Consider the following 11,296-nt stretch of genomic DNA (forward strand, 5'->3'; position numbering starts at 1 on the left):
CTAAAAACGAACGCAAACTCAAGACTCGGGTAATCAAGTTGTTCGTGTACCATGGGGGACACATTTTCGCCGCAATGTATGATATGACAATCCTCATTATCCTGGTATATTATAAAAACGAATGTTTGCAATTACATGAATTAGCTTGAGAGATCATTCCTATACGATTTTTCTCACAAATATTTACTTTAAGACTGTGCATGATTGCCATATAAATTTTACATAATTGCCAAAATCATTTAAAAACACCTGCGTATTTCTCAATATGTGCGAATAACCTTGGAAATGGGTTAAAGAGGAATATCAACAGTTGTAACATTACAAACAGCCTTTACCATCTATTTAGGCAAGTATTGGGTAAAGGCACACAAATTTTACAGAAAAAATAGCAAAACGGCGAAAATGTGTCCAAGGCGAATATGCGCCACCCACTCTACCTTCATATAGGAAGAGACTCCCCCCGTGGTATAAAGAGAGATAACTCAAATCTAATCTTAATGTCTAAGAACTTCACAATTATTAAATTCCTAAATAACATACTTAAGCATACAAATAAATCATGATGATTTTTTAAATTATTTTCTCCTTCTTTGTACTGTTTCAGAATTTAGTACTAGTGTTACGGTATAAAGCCAAATAGTACGAAATTACCTTATATTAAATAAAGCGTTTATTTAACAAAGACCATGCGTCTGTTTGACATAGATTGTTTACATCGCATACCATAGAAATCACAGAAAAATAGAAAAAAATGAACAAAAAATAGCATATTCTCATAATAATTCCAAGATTGTTTACATCGCATACCATAGAAATCACAGAAAAATAGAAAAAAATTAACAAAAAATAGCATATTCTCATAATAATTCCAAGAACTATATAGAAGTAAATGGACTAAAAGAGAAATAAACTACATAATCCAGGTAAATGCAATTTTATATGCATCTTCATTTACATCTACATAATCCAGGTAAATGCAATTTTGTATGCATCTTGATCTTCATTTACATCTAAATATTTCCAAAGGTTTATCGTAACCTTTTGGCAAATAATAGTATGGTTGTATATTTAAATGCATTTTAAGTTTTCCGAGGAATGCTGATAGATGTATCCCACTGTAGTGTGCATGTGGAGTGGACCCCAATGAACACAATAAACGTATTTACACTTTTGGTATTTAGCTATATTTTGCCTCCGAATGACCTTAGATCTACTCCGAATCACCTTTTGACGTCAGGCAACAATCATTTTTTATTTGTGACGTCAAATGTTTTGAATTATGATGTCAAAGTTTACGGGAACCTGTGATTTTACGTAATGGTAGACAAATTTGCATACAAGTGTAAATACGTCTATTACCAAAACAGTGCTTAGGTCGGAGTGGAACTGATCTGGGTACCGAAGTCTAAAGAAGGTCATTTTGCAAAGAATTCTGCTCAAACCAGTGTTAGAGGCCGTCTTAAACTTGCAGTGAGGTGAAAGGTTTTGTTTTGCTCCGTGTTAAAGGCCTCCCTAGGACTTTGAGATGAAGAACAGCAATAAAAGCACTGTTCTTTTGCTTTTTGTGTGTTTTTTGCTGTGCATGTACTGAATTGTGTCATGGATGGATACCCCATATCCTTTGTTTTTCTATTATGGAATGTTTTAAAACTTGGAAGTAAGCTTTTGCAAGGTCAAGAAATAGAATCTGAAAAAAAAGGTTGATTTTTTTGGATTTTTTTAATGTAAAAGGACTAAGTATTTTAGCAATCAGCATTACACTTTTAGATCAACAGCAGCATATGCAAGCAAGACACAGGGTTCAACCTCTGTGTAACCCTTTACTTTCATGAGCAACACTAAGGGTGCCACTACTGGAGCAGAATCTGCTTACTTTTATGGAGCCTCAGTAGGAGAGATTACGAACAATTAATTATACATTTGCTAGAATTGATAATAGAAATCCTTGATTTCCTTTTTTGTTTGATAATGCAAATTTTATAATTGGTAGGTAGAAACAAGATATGTCTGGATCTCTGTCTGTTGTGTCATTTGAGGGAGAACTCAATGCCATTGTACAAGAGGTAAGTTATTAATAATTAGACAAATATTTTTGGTTACATCCTATAAAAAAGTGCTATTTTAGTTTATATATAATGAATGCAGTAGTCAAGCCTTTTAGTCTAATAGTTCAATTAATGATTTGAGGTGGACAACACAGAATTTTGAAGAGAGAGTTTAGAGTTATCAAAAAAGAAATGTTTAGTTATGCTGTAAAAATCATCATTTAATTTCTTATTCTATCTAGATGTAAAATATTTGATTTGCAAACTTTATTTCTGTGAAGTATGAGTACTGTCAAAAACAAAACGAATGTTATAAATCTTATTACAAAGTAGAAAATGTAGTACATTTGTAGGTTTGGTTCAGGAAAGGCCCTTTCGGGCCTCAAATATTAAGTCCATTGTTGTAAAATGAAAAGTGCTTTAATTTAATGCATACATGTATATTCACGTACATGTATGTGAGAAAGTGAAATGTGAAGATTTTTGTCCTGATTTTCTTACAAAGCTTTGTCAGTTACACCCCAATTGGGTAGAACCACAGGCATTTGTCTCAGAATTTTTTTTTTTTGATATTAAGGTGTAAAGGAAAAATTTTTTCTGAGACAAGTGCCTGTGGGTAGAACATAGAGATTTTTGTGAAAGTTGACAACATCTTCTGGATTTCATCTACAATTAGGTCTAAAATAAAGTGCAGGTTTTACCAAACTGAATTTTCAAGTCAGATAAAGTATTTGTCATAATTACTAACATAATTTTAAAAAGTCACTATATGTTTGACAAACATTTTTTAAAAATCTTTTTTATTGATGCATACACTCTATGTTTGCGATCCCAAAAACCTATTGAAATTTGCATTGGAAGAAATTTAAGTTGTACATGTATGCTAATTATGCATGACATCATAAAAAGAACACTGATACACTCGTCACTGTCACAGTAAACTTTCAAACAAAAATACCCATATCCTATCCATAGTTTTACAAGTTAAGAATTGACCAGTTTTTACTAGCTACTTTTGTTCATCAGATACTTTGTTGGCCATGGGAATTGATTGACAATGAGCTTGACCTTGTACTATTGTATATTTCAGTACCTGGAGTTTGTGACATTTGACAAGACGTTGGTATCTTTCCAGAAAGAATGCGAAACAAAGCAGAAACCTATCACTACACAGAGTATAAAGTCTAAATCAAACCAGAAATTACTGGCTATACAGGTATTCAGTTGTTATGGTAATACAAATCCTTGATTTAAACAGAAGGCATGTGCCTATACAGCTATTCTGTAGTCATGGTAAAAGAAATATAAGTATTTGTACTCAGATTCGGATAACAAAATACTGGTCATACATTTAATTGGTTGTCATGGTAATAGAAACAACTGAATACTGAACACACTAGGTGATGCAGTAAAAAAAAACACTCTAAGCTTGCTGATGTTTAGGGATACACTGTCATACAAGGTAATTGGAGGCGATAACAATCTATTCTACAACCTCATCATAAATAGTCAAATGTAATTGGAGGAAGATTTCAGAGTGAATCACCTAAGATCACCAGCATTCACTAAAAATTCACCAGTAATAGTGATTTGTAATTGAATCACAGAATAAAGTCAAATTCAAACGAAAAATAAATAGGCAATACAGAAAACCAAAAAATAAAATATATATAGTGCAATTTCTTTATTCATTTAGAATTAACTGTTATGATTACACAAAGGCAAATCTACACTAAACAAATTATTAAATTTCCAATAAACATGTTATTATGATTTTTGATTGTCCGTTTTGTGTCATTGGGCCTGGTTGGCCAAGTGATCTAAATAGTTCATCTACAGTGGTTACTAGCCTTTGTACACTCAGGTTGTAAGTTCGAACCCTGTTAAGCCAAGGTTTGTTTGACTCAAATCTTAATCGCCTTGGATTGCAAGTTTTCATGCTGAATGCAATGGATTTTCTGGATACTCTGACTTCCATCACAAATAAAAAATGGCCCTCGTTATATAGCCAAGTGTACTGAAATAGGCATTAAACACAAAAAAAAAAAAAACAATCACCTTCTTGTGCTTCTTTTTTTGCTGGGCTGTTTTCTGCTCCTTGGTCGGGTTGTTGTCTCATTGACACATTCAATAATAGCATTTCATAACAAAAAAATCAAAATATTAAATTCTTCATCAAAATGAAACATATAGTTTTTCATTATTCAGGAATAGTTGATGCTATGTTAATAAAACAAAACCCCCAAAAAGAACGACCAAATCTACTCGATGATTATTTTTTATCCATTTGGAAGATTCCAAATAATGAAATTTTTTAAAGCTGTCATCTTTGAATTTGTTTTCACATGTTTTGTATGAACTTTTGTTTTTAGAATGAATTGATGCAAAATTTCCATAAAGGAAAGAGAGACATATTTCTGAAGTTATAGAGTGAAAATTTGGCAGCCTCTGTCAAAGACCAGGACCCAGTGGCAAAGAAACTAGAATTTTATGTCAATATATATTTTGCTGTGTATCCAATAAAGTTTGCAAGAGGTCAGGTAAGATAATTTGTGTGAAACCATGTTAGTATATCCTTTTCAATATTATTGTACAGATATATATGATATCTGGACCAGAATCAAAATGGTGGTAAAATATTTATAATTTTTGCTGTATTATCTGTAATGTTTTATACTGTGAATACATTTTTTTTGTTGATTGAAGAAAAATTGTAGTTTCTTGGATATTTGATTTTGAGGTTTTGCCAAAAATCTGCATATAAACCAATAGTAAATTTGTACTTCGTTGAACTTTAAAATTTGTGGTTTCCCTTTACCAAGGAAATCCACAAAAACTAATATCCCATGAATAATAATTAATATTCAGTAATATGAAGGTAACAGCCATGTTGATTTTTCTTTATAGAGAGATGCTGACAGAGCTATGGGAGATTTTAAGAAGTACATAGAAACCCGAGGTGCTACACTGAGTCAGACAACAGAGTTTTTACCATACTATGCTTTACCATTTGTACCCAATGCCAAGGGACATCCATCTTATAAAGAATTGTTCACAGTATGTACAAATGTACATACATCTTATAAAGTATTGTTCACAGTATGTACATACATCTTATAATGAATTGTTCACAGTATATACATACATTTTACAAAGAATTGTTCACAGTATGTACATCCATCGTATAAAGATTTTTTCACAGTATGTGCATTCATCGTATAAAGAATTGTTCACAGTATGTACATACATCTTATAATGAATTTTTTACAGTATGTACATACATTTTACAAAGAATTGTTCACAGTATGTACATCCATCGTATAAAGAATTGTTCACAGTATGTACATACATCGTATAAAGAATTGTTCACAGTATGTACATACATCTTATAAAGAATTAATCACAGTATGTACATCCATCTTATAAAGAATTGTTCACAGCTTTTACATACATCTTATAAAGAATTGTTCACAGTTTGTACATACATTCTTTTCACAGAGGCAAGACAGAGTTAAATTTCTCAAGGAAATACAAGGGTGAAAAAAAAAGTTTATACGAAAAAAAGATGCATATTGAACCCCACTGTAAAAAAAAGACAAAATTTCTGTAACATATATAGCATTGGCAAATATAAGAACCAAAATTGAAATCCAGAGGTCAAATCATGAACAAGGGAAATCAAATGCAACCAAACAATTCAAGTTAAAGGTAATTCATTAACAGACATGTATACAAAAAATGTATACACAAAAAAAAGCTTTAAGCTCTCATAAGAGAGAGTGTTTGTACATAAATAAATGAAGCTTTGATTAAGTAGTGTTTTAGTACTTGCATGCACTCTGTAATGAAAAATTTTAAATGTTTACCAAGAAAAGCAACAAATATGCATGTACACTACTCACAGAGAGTTTGTAATCGCGAACTCTAATCACGGATTTCGGAGTGTAGCGGTGTCACACCGCGAATCACGGATTATACTCCCAATTTCCTCCAAAGATTCTCTCCCAACACCGCGTGGCTGTTAATTGGTTTGTTGCCCATCGGATGTACTGAAAATTAATGACGCTTGACAACATAATCGGATTAGCCAGATTTATTACCTTTGTACATTTAATCGATCTTGATTGCACCTGTGTGCTTTAAAACACGGTATTAAAATTTCCTTTCTTTGACAGATAAAAATGTGGCATTTTCATTCAAAATAAGATAATTATTCTTTGTATGTATTTGCCCCATGTCATTGTCATTTGAAATAAAACGTACAAACGTACATTATAAAAATACGAATAAAACACTTATTTTGTATTTTTATTATAGTCCGGTCAAAATGATGTTTTTACTGTAATTTGTCCAATCTAAACACAAGAGTTAATTTATCGGATCAACAAGTGAACTCTGTTACTTTCAATTTATTTTGCAATGTAAAATATTATGTTTCACTACCTCGGTAGATTACCGACTTGAAATATTTGAACTCAGAAAAGAAACTGTAAAGTGACAACTCTGTTGAACGAAGGGAAAACGTTTTGTATGCAATGTGCCCTATATTCATAAAAACACAACACTGAGAGACATTCCCCGCCCAGACACAACACAATAATCACAACCTAATTTAATTATATGAAGAAAAAAAAATCATGTGTTGTTTATCTCTGTTATGATCTGTTATTGATCCTTTATTATTAAAAATAAAATTGGAAGGGCGCAATCCGTATTTTACTGCTCGTTAAAAGTCCTTGGCGAAATAAAAAAAAGAAGTATTTCAACAATTAATACTATAGAATATTTAAATGAAATTATATCGTGTTCTACAAGAAAGAAATATGTGAAAAAAATGTGGATCGGATTTTTACGATCTACAGATTTTCACAGAGGATCTCTACCAACGCCCAACAGGAACTGAACGACATGCATCCTGTTTTCATCTACATTTATGTATATTGTTGACCATGGACGTATAAATAATGTCCAGGTTTATGTCCTGTGGTGACTGAGAAACGTAAAATTAAAAGGCTGGTGTTCGTTTATTCAGAAAAGGATTATATTTTAGATTCCGGTTAATCAATTGTAAAAGGACCTTCTAGAGCCTCAATCTTAAGGCATACAAATGTCAATCATTCCAAAGCAAATTTAAACCCCGAATGAATTTTCCCACGGTCATCCAGAAAGGTCACCTGAGTTTACCGTTACATGATAATATTTCCCGCCAAATAAAAATCTCGTGGACAAAATTTATGTCACTATTTTTAGCATTCAATATTGTGAGCGAAGTCAAGTTCAAAGTTCAACCACGGACTGTTGATCACTGAGATGTGTATCGTCTTCCCACGGCAATTAATTTCTTTTAAAAAATTTAAAAATCACTGTCCTTTATACAACACACAAGTTTACATTCATTGTGCGTAAATGAATATTATGCAACGAGGAGTTGATGCAGCTATAGAAGTATTCCTGTTGTAGCCGAAATGTAATTATTTATCCTAAAGTAATGCCAACAAATCGTAAAGAGAAAATGCCGTAGACTTATTAAGCATAACGAATGGTGAATAGTATTTTCTTTTTTACTTGCATATACAAATTTTGAGACACATAATTTTCTTTAAATTGCTCACTTTTATATTCAGCGTTAGTTTACTGTTTATTTTTACGCAAGTATGTCTCTTTTCGTAAATAAAATAATTTACCGATGAACTTAAACAAGGTCAAAATCAAGTATAGTTTTTGTTATAAAACTTTAATGCAATTGAAAGAATTAACAACAATATTCTGCTTTTAAATCTTTAATTTGTTTCAAGCAATTATGTAATCGTAAAATGAAAATGGCGTGGACTTATTAGCATAACGAATAGTGAATAATATTTTCTTTTTTACTTGTATAGAAAACTTTGAGACATGTAATTTTCCTTTAAACTGCCCACATTTATTTAGCGTAAGTCTCCGTTTATTTTTACACAAGTATATCTCTTTTGTAAATAAAATAATAATTTACTGACCAGAATAAAAACAAGGTAAAAATCAAATATAGTTTTTTTTTAATAAAACTATTTTTAAATGTACAGTGTAATTGAAAGAATTAACAACAACGTTTTGCTTTTAAATCTTTTATTTGTTTCAAGCAATCAGAAATATAACCTGATTATCAATAGACAGGAAATACAATTGTTTAATTACATAAGTAATCTCGCATACCTTGACTGTCGCGTGCCGGTATAGATCAGAAGGATTAGGGCAATTAATTACCTGGAGTGACACCGCGTCACACCGGACTGGGAGAGATGTCGCTTATACAATAAACAAAAGGTAGCGAATTTACGCGGAAGTCGGAGGGAATACTCCAAAATTTCTACGAGAATTTAGGGAGGGATGTCGGAGTTTCCTGGTGTCACACAAAGAAAAAACTTGGTGTGTTGAGTTTGGGAAGCCTTTTGCGAAATTTGTACTGTACTTTCCAAAAAACACTAGTGATACTTTGAAGTCATAATTACTATTATTTTATATTCATTATTGATGAAGTCCTCAGTGTCCATGTCGTGTTATGTCAACATGAATACAGGCATATAAGTGAATCTAATAGAGACAAACTGGATGACATATTAGGCCAAATAAGCCCTGATGAGAGTTACAAGTCCTCTGTTATCCCTGATATTGCAGCCACAAGCTTATATATTATGATATTTTACAGGGGACAAGATTCACCATTATTAATGCAGTTACCATGTATTAAAAGTATCGCTTTGGTGATCTCCTGGTAGCATGTTTGTCTCAAGTGCAAGAGTTAAAGGTATCAAACCTCGGTTGAGTCAAACCAAAGACTTTAAAATTGTTATTTGCTGCTTCTCCACTAAGCATGCTGCATTTAGGAGTAAGATATCTAGAGCAAAGACTGGTCGGCTTAGCTTCAGATAAATGTGTTCATGTAGGGTGATATGTCTTCATGTGGAGTGTTAACTTATTAAAATACCACATTAAAAATCAGGCTTTGAGTGTCTGTCTTGTAGAAAGCAGGGTTTATATTAATCTCATATTATCATGTTCTTGTCCTGAATATGCATTTAATTTGCCACTGGACATTAAACAGCCGTGATTTATAAGCTAATATTTTGACATCTATTTCCAGGACACATGGGTAAAGGATTTAGAGTTAAGACTGGAAAAGTTCCTGACATTAACTCTGAAGTCAACACCACAACCAAAACTGTTCGATCTTTATGTATCCTTTTAAAAAAAGATAATAGCATTATTTTTTAGTCATAGAATGGCTCTTACCATACCTTCTTCTTTGACAATTATACAGAACAGATATTGTGTGAAACAATTTACAGCTGTTTTTTTTTTTCTTAACATCCAATCAGAGAGGAAATAAAGTTGGCGATGAAAATGGTGAGATATCTTTATTGTAAAAACTTTACTGAAGTTGTGTGTCTTGTAAATAGATATCCTTAGCACATACTTATAGAAAGTTCAGAGTGAATCAAATACAATCACTAGCCACTGAATTAACTTGTGTAAACTCTTTGAGGAGATATAAATGGAATGGAATGTAGTTTTAACAACTAAATCGGAAGATAAATCTGAATATTTATTACTGAATAATATAATCTTCAGTTAGGGTTGTTTCAGTATAAAATATGTGGGATTAGGTATATGGTAAAAAATTCAAAGATGAAGGCATTTTTTTCAGAATCCCCACTTGAATTTGTAATGTAAAAATATATTCTGGAATCTGGACCCAGCCACTAATCAAAATGTATATGCATAAACCTTCAATTAGACCCTCTAGATAAACTTTTTTCTGGAATATCCTAAATACTAGCATGACTAGATAGATACCCTTTAATTTCTGAAATAGGATTAAAAAAATGAAATGCTAAGTTCATCTATTTTTTTCTGGCAATATTTTAAGCTTCCAAATAATTTCATTTAATATTGGAAATGATATTAAAATACAGCCAAAGATGAACTTAAGGTCTGTAGACTGTATTGTAGCTGTACAATGTCATACCCAGATGTCCAGAAAAAAAAATCGCTAATCAAGCCTATAACTTTTAGCTTTCTTATGATTTTATGTTTTGATTTTAACATTTTTCAATAGAGCAATTTCAACAGATATCCCGATTACAGCAGCAGTTAGTCGACTCTGAAAGAAAGACCATGTCATACATAAAACGACACAACCGTGTACAGGTACCTCTAACACTCAATCCTTACTGGTCTAACATGCATGGACATTGTTCATTATTTATTTTGCATGCTAATTTTGGACTTGAACGAACCTCATATTAGTACATACTAATCAAATTGGTAATCCTCCTTCACCTAAAATTTTAAACATGTTACAAGGCATGAGAAAGAATACATGTAAAACATCATGGTAAGTAAGGTCACACCAATGTCATTTTTAAAACTTTGACATTTTACATGCAAATATGCATGTAACCAAGTTTCCTTCTGAAAATTTAAAGGTTTAAATATGTGTGCATATTTGAAAAAAAAAAGAAAGATACAAGACATTTAAGTCACATTAGTAATAGTAAAAAGAAAAGAGAGGGGTAGGAGGGGTGCCAACCGGAATTCCAGTTCTTTCCCAGATCATGAAATATTAATTCCTGAGTCCAAATAAGTGAAATTTCCAGCAAAAAAAAAGGCATACTCCCTATGTCCTGAAAAAGATCTTTCCACCCCTCCTAAAGCTAATCCATAGAAATGAAAATCATTGGTGTGATCATAGCACATGTTAAACCTATGTGTAGTTACCTCAGGTTGGAATAATAATAGTAAAATATTAGTTAGAAATCTCTCTCTAAATCATTGTAAGATAATATCTTCTTTCTTGCATGTATTTTCAGTATTCTCACTGGTAAGTTGTCTTTTCAATCTGTTGTCTTTAATGTTTTGTTTGTCTATGTAGCTTTTGTATTATTTTTACAAATCATGAATATAAATAAAAGGTGATGTATGACATACATCAATGAGAAAACAGTAGTATAGTTAAAGGTCAGATAAGTGTGGAAATAGATGTCATTTTTTGTGTGTAAATATAGATACAATGCTGGTCGATAACTTTTTTCTGTCCTGTAAATCTGTCAATATTTATGTTGACTGAGATTCATATATATAGAAGGTAAGTCACTTTAGGTCACTGTACTGCCTTCAACAATGAGTAAAACCATACCGCATAATTTATTGTTTGTATTTACAAAAGTGAAAACTTTGACAACAATGAACAATATTCCCTAATTCTATTTTTCCTT

General features: G+C 31.7%; 1 long non-coding RNA gene across 2 annotated transcripts; it reads left to right on the forward strand.

Annotated features, from left to right (window-relative positions):
* The first annotated feature begins 691 nt into the window (after positions 1–691).
* Positions 692–10,249, forward strand: LOC127721364 (uncharacterized). 2 transcript variants are annotated; one of them, XR_007991179.1, is made up of 8 exons: positions 692–923; positions 1,991–2,063; positions 3,136–3,261; positions 4,418–4,585; positions 4,953–5,102; positions 9,163–9,255; positions 9,398–9,425; positions 10,138–10,249. It is a non-coding gene; the product is annotated as an uncharacterized LOC127721364 (long non-coding RNA). The 2 variants fall into 2 exon arrangements; XR_007991180.1 differs by lacking the exon at positions 692–923 and adding an exon at positions 958–970.
* The last annotated feature ends 1,047 nt before the right edge of the window (positions 10,250–11,296 follow it).

The sequence above is a fragment of the Mytilus californianus genome, unplaced genomic scaffold, assembly GCF_021869535.1.
Source record: "Mytilus californianus isolate M0D057914Y unplaced genomic scaffold, xbMytCali1.0.p SCAF_12, whole genome shotgun sequence".
In the NCBI taxonomy this organism is placed as follows: Eukaryota; Metazoa; Mollusca; class Bivalvia; order Mytilida; family Mytilidae; genus Mytilus; species Mytilus californianus.